This window comes from Dermacentor albipictus, chromosome 1 (genome assembly GCF_038994185.2).
Source record: "Dermacentor albipictus isolate Rhodes 1998 colony chromosome 1, USDA_Dalb.pri_finalv2, whole genome shotgun sequence".
In the NCBI taxonomy this organism is placed as follows: Eukaryota; Metazoa; Arthropoda; class Arachnida; order Ixodida; family Ixodidae; genus Dermacentor; species Dermacentor albipictus.
In genome coordinates, this window is record NC_091821.1 from 196,857,127 (window position 1) to 196,872,082 (window position 14,956).

At 46.6% G+C, this 14,956-nt stretch overlaps 1 protein-coding gene across 3 annotated transcripts in view; it reads right to left on the reverse strand.

The window, feature by feature from the left end:
• LOC135903126 (hemicentin-2-like) overlaps positions 1 to 14,956 on the reverse strand; it is a 578,389-nt gene that overhangs the window by 241,344 nt on the left and 322,089 nt on the right. The window contains exon 14 of one of the 3 annotated variants that reach the window (XM_070530708.1): positions 4,861 to 4,899. The exons of the other annotated variants lie outside the window; for them this stretch is intronic. The gene's annotated coding sequence lies outside the window, so the exon portion shown is untranslated. Of the gene's footprint in view, positions 1 to 4,860; positions 4,900 to 14,956 lie in introns of those variants that run through there. 3 annotated transcript variants of the gene reach the window in all.

Genomic DNA, 14,956 nt, shown 5'->3' on the forward strand with positions numbered 1-14,956 from the left:
TTTCATGGCCAAACCCGGAGTGACGAAAGCGGTGACGCCACAATCACCGCGGTTTACCCGGGAGCGTCCCCATTAGATTCTATGGTAGTCGGGCAAGGTAGCATGAAGTCACGGATCAAACTGCACCGGCTTTTTGCTACCTAGGAGGCAGTGACCAAGCGTCTCAGCGCGCTGGCTTGCCCAAGAGGAGTTGATAACTTGAAGGGCCGCTCAGCGGCGTTAAATTCGACATTGATGCTTTAGCATTCACATATCATAAGTGCTTAGTTGTACTTGGATTTTGTTTTCATACCGTTCTACTCATTATAAAGCATGAATCAATCTGGCAAAGCAAGAACGACGCCGCGCTCTCGAGGCGCAAGTTACAACAGAGACTGCCACGCGGAGATGAAGTACTAATGCACAAGGCCCCGGAACGAAGCCGCGCTGACTGAAGACATCATCGCTAAATGGCAGGGACGTAGTACACCAGCCAAACACGACGGCTGACAGTGACTACGAAAGCAGACAAAGAAGTCACCGGACCAGTAGCGTGCTTCCCGTGTACAATGGGCGCACCTCCTACCGGTAGGAACATGCTGTGGGACTGTTCTGAATACAGACATCTCGGGCAAAAAAATATTTGAGATCGGATATCACCTCCTTTGAAGACTGCGTCACCCCAATCAACGACAGTCGAACATGAGACACCGTGGGGCCTTATAACGTAAACCTATTGCAATATGTTTCTATTCCAATCTCCTGATGTCAAATTTACCCGCCGTGGTTGCTCAGTGGCTATGGTGTTGGGCTGCTGAGCATGGAGGTCGTGGGATCGATTCCCGGCCACGGCGGCCGCATTTCGATGGGGGCGAAATGCGAAAACACCCGTCTGCTTAGGTTTAGGTGCATGTTAAAGAACCCCAGGTGGTCGAAATTTCCGGAGTCCTCCACTACGGCGTGCCTCATAATCAGAAAGTGGTTTTGGCACGTAAAACTCCATTTTTTTTTTGACGTCAAACTTGCGTAACCGCCGACGCAAGCATCGGGCGGTATCCCGCAGTGTTGTTTGAAAAGCACAATCAAACGCGGTCCTCGTTTATAGCAGGTCCCTTTTGTTTGTTTTTAAAACGAATAGCATTGCCTACATTGAGCGGCTTTTTTATGTAATTGGCTGACAGGAGGCTAGGAGCATGCACAAATGGACAGGGTTTCGATTAGCAGAGCCAGCCCACTGGAAATAGGTAAACGGATCAAGTGGGTGGCGCCGGCGTCTGCTATTGGTCCGCTTTCCCTTCCTGAGCTTGCGCTGGCTGGTCGAAAATCAAGGTGGCGTGCAACGGAAGGTTAAGAATATCACAAAAGCAGATCCTTAGCAAAGAAGAGTTGGCACAGTGATGGCGGAAACGTGCCAAAAGGGCTGGATGACGTTATACGGCCACGCAAAACGTTCTATAAAGCGCAAATATATATATATATATATATATATATATATATATATATATATATATATATATATATATATATATATATATATATATATATATATATTATATTTGGGGTTTTATATATATATATATATTATATTTGGGGTTTTACGTGCCAAAACAACTTTCTGATTATGAGGCACGCCGTAGCGGAGGACTCCGGAAATTTTGACCACCTGGGGTTCTTTAACGTGCACCTAAATCTAAGCACACGGGTGTTTTCGCATTTCGCCCCCATCGAAATGCGGCCGCCGTGGCCGGGATTCGATCCCGCGACCTCGTGCTCAACAGCCCAACACCATAGCCACTGAGCAACCACGGCGGGTCAATACGCAAATAAGCCCATGCTCTCCGGCAGATGCAAGCAACCAGCGCCTGTGCAATCGGCACCAGACATCATCTATTCCTTTCGGAACGGGACAGTCTCCGGCTATTCATTAAAAAAAATTCAGTTTTGTTCGGCGTATTAATGCATCTTTAACGCGTACACCTCACTTTGACGGGAGGAGTTATCGCGGTTTTGTGACGTCACGTGACCTACAAGTGAAGTGGGTGTAGCCCGAATACTTTTGATCAATAGCAGAGGGCTGATGGGAAAAAGGCGTTGGATCTGAAACAATTATTTTTCATTTGCTCGGTCTTATCATGCATAATCAGTGTGTACACGTCATATCACATGGGGAACTATCGCCGCTTTCGTGACGTCGCGTGACGGCGAAGTTGGGGTGGTCCAAAAAAGCTTTTGACCAATCGCGGAGAGCTGATTGCAGAATTGGAATAGAAAATTTTGGAATAGCTTTACGTTATAACGACCTGGGAGTTTGCACATGAGGCGGGCATGCATGGTCGTATATGATCCATTTCTATGGCTCCCGCCTTATTTAGGCCGACGAGCCTAAAGATATTTTATTGATTCAACGTGTTTTTTTATTATGTTAGAAATCACATTAAGGACGTGAATGTGTTGATTTTGATGGGAGCCAGCACTATCTAAGCAACGAGTAACTGGCTTTAAGAGAAGAAAAGGAATTCAATGTCGTGAAAGTGCCTTTAGTGGCTCTGTTTCAGTTGCGTTCAAAATCGGGCGTTCACCGAGAGTCTTGGTCAGGGACTGCCGCCCTGGGTCATCGTACTACCCAACATCTATAGGGAAATTCGCGGCACGCCCGAGAAGTCATCGATCTGTGCTAAATCTGCTATGCATCGGATGCTTTCCATTTATTTGCATGATATATGGCTAATATGTGCACATGCACACTGGAGATGACTTCCCTTCCCTTCGCAAAACGAGTGTCGAGGAGCTGCAAAGAATTTAATTTTTGAGGATCAAGACGGTTGTATATTGCAAGGAACGTGGTGATATTCCTTATTGAATTATTCAACTGTCCTATCCATCAAAAAAGCGGCCACCAAGAAATTTTAGTTTTGTATTTTAATCCTGTGAAACTCCTCCAGAAATAATGCCAATACAATGTTTGACGCAACAAAAAGCTTGATGTAAGACGCTCGCTTATAATATGACACACTGGTTCCCTTACCGGGCATCAAAATATAAGTGAAAGGGGGCTTTTGCATTCTGCTTCCGAATGAATTAGTGAGTTATTGATTGATGTTTTCGACCTCTCAACTGTGATAGGTTTGTGAAGGATTGTTGAACGCTTGTTGAATTATAGGATAACGTGAAATGAACCGTCACAGCAGTTGAACACTTTCTCAGCACACCTAGTGCGATCATGCGGCCATGGTGACCGGGAGCAAACTGTCGTTCAAGATATCGGTCTTATAACACGTGAATAATCATGATACTGCAGGAACTCCACGCTGAAATACCACTGGAAGAGCTCATATCGTGCAATGTTATTACGCTACATTTCAGTAATCGTTCTGGCTCATTGTTTCTTAATGTGTATTTTTTCCTGTCCTTTATTTTCTTGTCGAAATTATATGAATTATGTTTCATGTTTCGAGGAGCAGCGACATGCGGCTGTAAGAAAGAATTTCGGAGCGTATTTTTCTTTGCCACTTCTTGAATTCTCCGCTAACAGTTCACAAACAGGACTTGAACAGAAATGCAAGCAAAACAGCAAGTTACATTTCGTGTTGTGTTGAAAAAATTCCATTCAGGTGCCTTATTGAAACAAATGGTTAACTATCGGCAATACAATCAGTGTACGACATATTATTGTAATCGCCTGTTAACCAAGATATATATATATATATATTTGTATATATATATATATATATATATATATATATATATATATATATATATATATATATATATATATATATATAGTTCATGGCATAGTGACGTTTCACTTCATGAACGCGGGTTATGAGCAAGTCGACCAACGGCCTCGTGGTCGGTCGACCCACGCTCGACCTGCCGCCGCTTCCTAGTTAACGCTCTGTCCTTTTTACTCGGCGCTGGGCTTCTCGATAGCCAGACGAACCCGGTACATCCATAGCGTACACAGAACCCGTAGCAACTGCCAGGGGAGGTGAACCCAGTGCGCCTCCGCCTACCCTCTTCCTCCGCGGTGCTCCGCATCCTCCCTCTTCCTCTGCTCCCCCGCGCACTCTTCCGTACCTTCCCCGCCGCACGCTCGTCCACTCCACCTCAGCGCACTAATTGTCCGGCGCTCGCTTCCCTCTCCCAGCTCGGCGGCTTCCGACTTAACTCGCCGATTTCACAGACGGGGCAAGTGGAGAGACAGAAATATTTTCACTTACACGATTTAAATATGCATATTTGCATGGACATACACCTGAGCAACATTTTAATGCAGAAAAGGGTGCACCTATGCAACCGAGTGTCGTTATCCAACGGGCAGATTGTTTTTCCCCTAAAACTTGTCGATCGAGCGCCTCAAGCAACGCCATGTTCGACTCATCGAGGCCCGCGAATACCGTATGCTCGTTCCCACTCCCTCACACCTCTTTCCACGCGCAGATGCATCTCTCATCCTAGAATCTCAGACCCTCGCTTTTCCTAATGACGCAATCATTCATCGAAGGGAGAGACGGTCAGGCTACCCAATCTCTCGGGTTTGCGAGCAGCATTCTAACGTGGTGCACACGTACTGGGATTGACCCCGCGCCCCCACCTTTTCCCACATCATCACCCATGCCTTACAGCTTGGCGAGTTGGGCCGTATGTCTGTTCCTGGTGCGCCACGTACGCGATATTCAAGGTGCGATGGTACCCGTCCCTATTTTACCACCACGGAGCACCATCTCCACGGCTTGGACCCACGAGGCGTCATTTATCAAAATTTTCTTCTGCAATACATCTCAGTCAAACTGCTTCCCCCGCATGATCGAATACTTCAGTGGTACCTTCTTTATTTGGCAATTCCTTTGTAACATGAGAACAGAATATTTTCTTCTCCTTGTTGAATGCCTGTAACGCACTTTGGCATCGAAAGGTGCCCTATAAAGAAAGTAAAACAACAGAAATGGCATAAAGATTATGACTAATGCGACAGCTCTGTAAATCACTAACAATATAAAAAAGCAGGACGTAAATGGTCACCATAGCATTGGAGGGGTCGCAATAACGAACGTCTGATGAGCTGAGGAAATTTATCGCCTCAAAGCGAATACAAGCGCGATATTAATCAGACCTCTGTGCGCTAACTAGAAGAGAGATAGAGAGAGACAGAAAAATAAAAAAGCAAGTGGGCGCATCTTCGGAAACGCATCGCCGCCGGTTCGTGGCATATTTCATTTCAGGACGTTGTAAGCCCCATCATTTGTTTGGGGAGCTCTTGGACGCAGTCGGTAATTAGCTCCGACGAGCCGAGGTGAAGTAAAGCAAACCTCAGTAGCTAAGTACCATGCGTGTTAACCCGGTTGAAATCCCTTTCATAATGTCCGCGTCAGTGAACGGGAAGGCTCGCATCGAAATTGTCGAGCAAAGAGAAAAGGAAGCATGCTATGCGAAAGCACTGAGAAACCGGCAGAATGCGCTCTGTGCATTCTAACGTGGTGAAATAATAATAACAAAAGGAAGAAGACGAAGAAGAGGGAAAGAAAATAAAACAATTCCGGTTTTACTCCTCGAAAAAATGGCATTACATCAGCCACAGATCTCTGTGCATCATATAAATTTGTTTTCGGTGAGAGGCTGCGTGGAAACGAGCACGACGAGCGCAATGGTCAGCACACTTCCGCACACGCCAACGAATTGCCCAAGTGCAATCATTTTTCATGTGAGTATTGCGTACACGTGCAAGCTCGAGACAGAGGCGCGTCAAGGCGTCACTCTCTCTCCACTATGAGTTATCTGACCTTTCGTTGTGGCTTTTTCCTTAGACGAGTCGAATATTCGACAAGTAAGTAAACGGGCGATCTGCGTTCTGTGCTTGCATAGCCCACTTTCTTTTCATCAACCAAGTCGAAACTTTTTTATAATAAGTTGGAAATGGATCAGTGGTAAAAATGCAATAAATGTAAGAAAGAAAATGAAAGCAACTGAAAGTTTACATCTATGTCCTTACGAACATATCGTGAGATGCACCATTAGCACTAGAACTTGTAGAAGGAGAAAAAAGCCCGTCAGTCCTCAGTGGTCCACTAAATTACTCAAAGTAGCAATTATACAAGCTCTGTATGCTGAACACGTTTAAATAATCCCATGATTTTCTGAGAAATAACCCCTCACTCCTGGAATATATTGAGAAAACTCCAGTGTCACAGGGAGTTGTTTTGGAAACTGCTGGACAACGCTATAAGAGGCTCCTCCCTACTGCCAAGTGAAAAGCCATGCAGCTTGCATACAGAAACTAGCAGCTGGTGTCCGCAGTGTCATTCGCTTGGTATCAGCTGAGGCAATACACGACCCTTTATCGGGCCCTCGGCAGAGTGGCCTTTACTGAGTATCATCCGACTCTTGGCCAATCCTCCATAGTGAGTATGTGTCCATGCTCCAAGGAAATAAAATCGAAACCAAACTGCTCGTCTCGATCAAAGCCCAGCACTTAACTGTACGTGCACGGCCGGACGCTGTGGTAGAGAGTGCGCTATTGATAAGCCCAATATTGGTATTACCTGCGCCCTTGCATCAAGCGGTTGTGTCATAGTGATAAGAATGCTCGCTTGGAAACGCAAGATCATTCGTTCCCCGTCCGCATATCGTTTTACGAACGGAAGAAAACAGTTGAGTCATTTCCTAGCTCTTAAGTGCTGAAGCTTAGGCATTTGGGCTGTTGGTTCCTGGCAGAGAAAACAGCCCCATGGACAGGATACAAGGAACGGTTAAGTGTTGATGTAATGCTGCTTATCGGATTCCTCTTTCCTGTCGGCGTTTCTATGTTGGGCAAATGACCGTATGCGTGAGCTCTCAAACAATGTCTGTGAGCAAGCAAAAGATAGCCACCTGGCACTGCACTACGTTGAATGTATAGCTGTGAACCACCCTTTAATTATTGCACCAATGTGGCAAATTATCGAGACGAGCGTGCACGACTGTTATCAGAAGCCTACCGCATCCAAAAAAGTGGCGATGTATGCGTAAGCTACCCATCCATTTCACTCCTTCCCAAGCAGATATCATTCCTATTGAAGTACATGCGTCCCATCACTTCCACACAATCTTCTGTCCTGTCCTTCCTAACATTTTCCTTCTTCTTTTGTGCGTGTTGTGGATATACTACATATGCTGCTTGAAAGGATAAACATTTGGTTGTTAGTGCCGTTGTCTGTCCCTTCCTTGCGTCATGTTCATTGCGCTGGTTTTCCTGCTCTAGTCTTAACTGCTGTTCGCAGTAAAACAGACCGTTTGATTCAGGCAAGTTCAAATGGAAGCCCTGTGCTCCAGAGGGATTGCTCCAAAAGCCATGTGCTCCAACGAGCAATTGGAGCGTTGGTGCAATAGCGCAAGCTGACAGGTCTGGGCCACAATTTATAGTCCCAGTTTGCACCTCCCTTTTTTCTACGCTTTGCAGCTTTCCCCCAGAGCAGTGTAGCTAACCGGACGCGCATCTGGTAAACCGACACGCTTTTACTTTCTTATATCTGCGCCTCTCTCCCTCTGCACTTGCACTTAAATTCATCTCGCACGGTCATGTTGCCGAACGTTCGCGTAACGCGTTTTGAGACTACCGGCGCCACGTTGAGCACCTCAGTCGACAAAGTGAAACATTTCAGCTGATATGCTTCCCTGTCTTTATTTTGTTTCTTTTATGAGGTTCAGTGATAGCATATATACATAAATGTAACGATGTGGGGGAGCTCATACTGTTACGAATAAGTAGACTTGTTGGGTACAGCATTTCTGAAGCTTAAAGAAATAACTATGGGCTGTTCTGCATCGCGAAGCCACAGCCTATCGATTGGAGATGCCGTAGGCTTCGGAGTAAGTTTGAACAAGATGGGTTCTTTAACGCTCATACAGAGCTCGTACACGAGTGTTCTTGCATTACATGGCCATCGGACTACGGCCGCCACGTACGGGTTCCTCAGTTGTGTCCTCAGTTGTGTCCTCGTTCTATAGAGCACAGCGCCATGGTCACAGAGCCGCCGCATGTGAATCGTTTTTAAAACTTGCTTAGTTGTTTTTAGTCCTCGATTATGCGAAATAAACAGTTTCTCACTCGCCGATATGCAATAATTGCATGTAAGGGCGCGCGTCTATGTGTTCTGCGCGTGCGTTCTAAGGTATACGTGGTCTTTATCTCATTGCAACTATCATCTACAGGGAAATAAACGCGTCACACAATCACGTATTCTGTCTCGGACCGAGAGAAAATGAAGCGAGAGAGAATTCTTGATAGCGCGTCATGCAATGAAATAATATACACACAAAAAGGAAGCGCACAGCCGTAAGTAAGCTATAGATACACAACGTGATACAGAGCAAGAAAAGAAAAATAAAGAAACGAAAGCGAGCCTCATGAAACAGCGAACGCAGCAGGCACGCAATTGCGATGCTATTATGCAAAACACTGAGTCACAGGCCAGGTTAGTCCAATGTTGATGAGATGCGGCTGCAAATTTGCACGGACTTAGGTCATTACCGACCCGGGCCCGCCATCACCCATCGTGCAGGACGACGAGCACAAAAGGTAAATAAAGAACAAAGGAAAGAAAAAAAGGGAAAGCAATACTTCCAAGAAGGCATAAACACGAAGTAACAAGCCCCCGCTCGGTTCTCGGTGTCTTAAACGCACGCCACACGCGAACTCTAGGTGCAACGATGCAGAACAAAGAGTGGGGAAAAAGAAGAGGGAGTGCAGAAAACAGAACGAGAAATAAAATTGAGAGAAGCAGGTTTCGCGCCTGGACCTTCCCGGCCGTATCATCAGCAAGGTGCGACCGTCGTTAGAAAGAAAGTGCGGCAGCAGAATGTGTTTCTGGAACCTGGTTAACTTTATCATTACCGTTAGGCGCCTGGCACGATAGGGTGGGCGTCGTTTGGGCCGCGTGCTCTTGAGCAGCCCGGCCAAGATGGTGCGGGCAGATGGCGCCATCTCAGCTGTCTGGGCACTCGAGTAACATTTCACCTGAGACAACGGACCTGATTGGTCCGTTCCCCTTCGAACTTTCATTGTGCATTCACCGCTGCGGTGCGGCGCCCTCGGGCCGCTTCTTGCGAGGGGCCACAACGGGCCCGATAAGCTTGTTCCATTTCTAGCTCAATCTGTAAAATAATCTTGCCGTCGACATTATGCATGCTTAATGGTGCCCTGCGGTCCTTTAGCCCTTGTAATAGCCATCGAGTTCAGGGCTCCGTGAATATATGTGCTGTACTACGCACTTCTATTAACCTCGAGGGTTGGCTCAGAACGTAACTAAAAGGAATGGATATTGCGAAAGGTTGATAGGTCGATTATTGCGTAACATTTTTGTCGTGGTCTTCTTTTATGACATCGCATCCGTTTCGTTCGTGCCATTGATAATGGCGCCATGCGCGAAAAAGAAATAAGAGCTGCAAAAACAAGTAAAGCTGATTAGGCCAGGTGCAAGCATAAACATCATGTTGCACCCATTGAAGCTGAAGAGATATTCTTTGTTCCGCAGCCATGCTTGTACAACCGGCCGAAATTGTGAAGGTACCTTTGCTAAAGCATGACTGTAATGATCTTAATGCAACGCGCAGCAAGTGAACTTTCATCATTTGGCAAAACTCGGGTTGGAATCATCAAACTGGTTAACTGAATTTCTATTACAACATTTCTTTGGAAACGCCCCCAAAATCCCCGAGGCTGTATGCTGTATGCTTTTTTTTTAGTAGTTCAAAATAAGGACCCCGATTGTGTTTCTTGAGGCTAGTTCGTGGGGCATTTGCACTGCCACACAGCATAAACATAAAGTAGCCCCGCCGAATTCTCGTTCTAGTCTTCCTCTTTTAGCGCTATCTGTCAGTGTCTATGTGTAATTGCTCTGGAAAGCGTGCTTTGTGATACCACTTTTCTACCTGCTCTTGAACGAACAACAACAAAAAAAGAAATACCACTCAATTTAAGCCTTAGAAATCCTAACTGTTCTATATCGAGAAAATATTTGCAAATCTAACCCACTCCCTGCGGCTTATACAGTACAAGTGAAGGGGATGAGGCTGTTCGACCATCTGTCGGCAGAACGAACCTATACAGCACAAGATGGCACGAGACAAGCCGCCGTATTATCGCGCATCTCACGCAACGCATCGATGGCTACAAACACGTCGCGCGCCCGTCCTCGCTCACGACGGTGTACTTTGCGGACGCGTGTAAGGAAACGCGTCGGTTCACGGGCTTTGTCGAAAGGCCGTACCGATTTCATATCTGGGGTAATGCAACGATGATTCGAGCTCAGTGAAGCCCAGCATTCCGATAGTCAGGGGGGTCACGATATTCACAAATTCCGCGGGTCTAAAAAAGCGCCTCTATCTATAATGTCACGAAACTCGGCAAGGCAGCATACGTAAGTGCACAACCGGCGCAGTCGATCAGAATGCACTATTGAGGTAGTGTCGTGGCTGAGCTCCGATACGCGCGTTGCAGTTTCTCAGCTCATTATACAGCTGTCGCAGCAAAAGTAAACAACGACCTAACCCAGGTACAGTCTCAGCCATGCTATATGCCACACAACATTCGCAGGCCTTTTCGGTTCCGTTGCCTTCTGTTGGCGCTTCCAATTCGCTTTCTGGACCGAGATCATTACAAGCAAAATGAGCTGCAAAATAAGTTGCATTGTAATAAGTACAATGCACTTAGTGATAAATCAATCATTGATCAGCGATTAATGAGAAAAAATCATATTTACTGTATGTATAGCTTTCTATCTTCAAAGACCAGCACCAACATAAGCCAGAGCCTACAGGTCTAGAGAGCTGAATACGGCCAAAACAGCCGGTTGCGTAGAGAGAACTACAAAGAACGTAGCAACATAAGTGAAGTCGTCGTTGAGCTTGCTTAATTTCAAACGTCATTATTCCGACTGTGCATTCAGGAGCCCGTGAACGCGGTGAAAGGCATTTAGGACGTCAACTGCACTGTTCCCAGAGCGCCATTTTCCCCATCAATCAGAGCACGGCAGTTTTTCAAAGAGGCACCCTAAGCAGCGAATGCGGCAAATGATGGGTTGAGTGTACGTGCGCGGTGTGCAGCGCCCCGTACAGTCTGCGCGAACATAAGCCGTGCCGTCCGCTTCGGAACGAAACAGGGAGAGAAGGGGAAGGAGAATACAGGCACGCACGGGAGGCCCGGCGTAATCTACATGTAGTCCTGTCTGCCTGCTTCGCTCTCGGGACTGCAATCCAGTTGCACGAAGAGCTCAAACACCCGAACGGTCTTGCCTCACCAAGTTTATGCCTCGAGAACACGACGACGCCCTCAGCACTCGGGCCAGCAGCCCCGGATGACTACAAGAGTGCATCTTGCCATGGTGCTCCCGGTGCCTCTAGCGAAGCTTCAGCAAAGTTCTTGAAAGTAGGGCATTGCGAAATACTGGCTCGTGTACCCGGGCCGCTGAACGGATTTCGCTGCAAGCCGGGGAGACGTGCCTACGTTCCCTTGAACCACTTTCTTTTTTTTTTTTGAGCACTCGCAGTGGATCTTGTTCAAGAACAGCTAGGAAGACAAGAACAATGCAGTATGTTATGTACGTATAAGGGCGAGCCGGCGAAGAAAAAGGAACAGGAAAGTGATAAACACGGAAAAAAAGAACAGTTGGTTAAAGAATAAGATATGGCCGAAGGGCATCGCTTTTGTAACTTCAAACTTGTAACAATGCAGTGAAACTATTTTTCTTCCTTTTTTAAGTGTACTTAACGGTCCATATTTTTCTGTGAATAAAGGTGTGGTTGTCGCTTAGCGGGGCACCGGAAGGCCATAATCATAACTTAATTAAACTCTGGAACCCATTACTGTGTCGAGCTGCACTGTGACGGTGCCGACACATGCAACGAGCCCGCAGCAAGTTCTATGACCACGTCCATAATTTCTAATAGAAGAGGCGAAAGACACCTTTAAATGACTTACAAAACTGTTGCGGCTACATGGTGGGAATTGCGTGCGACCAAGGCGACGCAGTGAAACCAAGAGCGGTTCATAATGGCCCGACGGCAGAAGCAGCAATAAGGGCCATTTCCTTACCGTAGCACCGAATGTGCGTGCCACTTTGCCTTCAGGCTTATATAAATTAATAGGGCTTGTTTGCCGCATGTAGCCAAACTCCTTTCAGGCTTTCTTTAAGTCAGGACATGTAGACGTGCCTGCACGTGCTCGAAGACGAGAACCACAGAACATATTGGGTCTGGTACATGTTACTGGGACAGTTGCACTTACCTTATTAAAAATACATATGAAATAATTTATCCAGTGCAGCCTCAAGAATCGACCAATAGCGAATAAGTGCTCAATTACAGTTGTCCCTTACTTTCATTTAACATATTTTGTGAGAATTTAGGAACACAAGCGCAATAGGATAAACTATAGTGTGTGCCTTTCCGATGTGTTGTTTCTCAAGTGCTGAAACGTTAATTATAGTTGACAGCTAATTTAGCATTTCTTTTCAACACGCAAGGCAAGAAAACTAAAAATTTTTCCACAAACAACTTTACCTAATTTTCACGAGCAATTGTTCTTGGGGAAATTTTGGCGGTTGGCCGGAATTTCCTCATTTATTCGCAGAAAATTGCGGTAAACGCATGCGTTGTTCCAGGGCTTCAAAAGATAGAGGCTCTCTGTGCTGAGTAACACCTGAAAAATGAACTATGGTGCGTACCAGTGTCGACAACTGCTCATATGCCCTAAAGATGTGCCTCGGTATTTCCAAGCTTCCGTCCACAGCGCTGTCATCCTATATAAACGCATGCGTTGTTCCAGGGCTTCAAAAGATAGAGCCTCTCTGTGCTGAGTAACACCGGAAAAATGAACTATGGTGCGTACCAGTGTCGACAACCGCTCATGCCCTAAAGATGTGCCTCGGTATTTCCAAGCTTCCGTCCACAGCGCTGTCATACTATAGCGCGAAATCACCCAATCAGCGGGTATGTCGCCACCAGGAGCCCAAGGGTGCACCTGCGTGGGGAGATTTCTTTTTTTCTCTTTTCTTTTTTATATAGAGCGCTAGAAAAGGTGGTGGTCGTGGTCGTATTGCTAGTGGTGGGGTTGACTATACAAGCGTTCTGCGCAGCGCCTGTACTGTCTGCGTGCATAAGCCGTACCATCCGCTTCGGAACGAAACGGGGAGATTGCGCAGATATGTCAGGCCTGGCCGGCAATTGCTCCATCTAAGCGTCTATTTCCTCGCCAAATATGTCACCATGAGCAAATCAGACCAGCCTCTCGTAGAAATCTGAGAAGAATGCCCAACACTTTCTTTTACGCTATCTACGATGCTTTCGAGAAGGCTAACTGTTCTACACGTTCATGAAGAAACCCTTTTCTTTTCATGCTGTCTAGAAGCCTCCTCCTTTCAGGACCGTAGTGCAATCGCAAGATTACATGAAGTGCTCTATATCGCCCACTTTATAGCACTCAGTGCAATATGGAGAAGCAGCACCGCTGACTTTGCCCATCATGCAGTAGTGTATGAAGATACTGTTCTTACTCTCTACAGGAGGGTGGCTTCCGTGCAGCTAAGTCCCAAAGCGAACGAAAGGGGCAACGAATTGTCTCCTTAGGAACTTGGTGGTCCAGCATAGCTCTCACTATTGGCTGCCTTATAAGCGTTTCATTGGCGAGGGCATCTGCTCTTTCGTTGCCAGTGATGCCAACATGCGTGGGTATCGACTGAAAGGTTATCTCAATCCCTCCCTTTTTTTTCTTTTTTGGCAATGTTTTTTGGTGAAGTCAGTGATTGACGGCTGCAATTATTTGGAGGCATGCCAAGAGATAGCAGCTGAATTGACTTCGAGTGCTAGACCATCACGGGTTTCTGGGCAGGTCCGTTCTTAAGTTTGCGAAGAGCAGCAGCAATAGCGGCACACTCTGCTATAGTCGGAGAGACTATGTAGACGGTATAAACAGCTAGACCATGCGGTAACGAGAGACGGGTTCCAATATGCAGCGACACAGTTATCTGAATCTATGCTCACCGATTCATCCGTGTAGACATGGTCGTTGGCATTTTTGTTTGTGTGTGCACAAGTGCTCGAGCACCAGACAGCGGGCCTCAGAAGAAGGTGCAGAGTACTTGTACTGTAACCCAGGAGTATTAAGGTCGCAAATGGCATAATGAAACATCCAAGGTGTATCAGTTTGTTGCTTTCGTTTCGTACGTTTGAGAGCGAGGGTCCTTTGAGTTTTTAGTTTTTGAGTGATCCGGAACTACCTCTGGTTAACCTCCCTGCCTTTCTCTGCATTATTTTCTCTCTCTCTCTCTCTCTCTCTCTCTAGTGCAGCATAAATGTGGGCTCGATGCCCAGTGCTGAGTATTCTGACAAGGGATTTTCCAGAGGAAGGCTCACCCAGCCGGAGAATGTGCCTTAACAAACTTGGGAGGCCAGGAGACGTAGTGATACACACTAGACCTCTCATATTCCTTGCTTGAGGATGCCTGTGAAATGCCCAGAGACAAGCGGATACATTTCTTACGTTTAATCTTGGGTCTCTTATGGCCACTTCGGCGGAAGTTGGTAAAGCACCCCGCTGGTCACTAGAGCGTTGTTTAGTTTGAGCATCAAGCTTGAGCAGTTGCCCCAGCACATGCGAGCAATTCGCTGGAAGGCGTCAAACCGCTGCAGTGGTTTTATGGCGCATAATCCATTGCCCGTCGCCATATAAGAGTACTGTCCGGGTTGACGCCCAGGAAGCAGACACTGGAAGCACGTCAGACTGGATGACCTCCCAAGTTCCGCCTTCCGTCTTGGCCCAGTAAAGAGCATATAAGATGACTTCTCTGCTGATGCTGACAGCGAGAAGAGACGCGTTTTTCGGGGTGCCGCGCTGGAGTGTGTCCTCTGTCCGCTGCTGATTACCATTGCTTCAGTAGCACTCTCCCAAATGCAGCTATAGGTAGGAAGTTTTATATGATGGTTAACTGTAGAGGTTGGAAGCAGT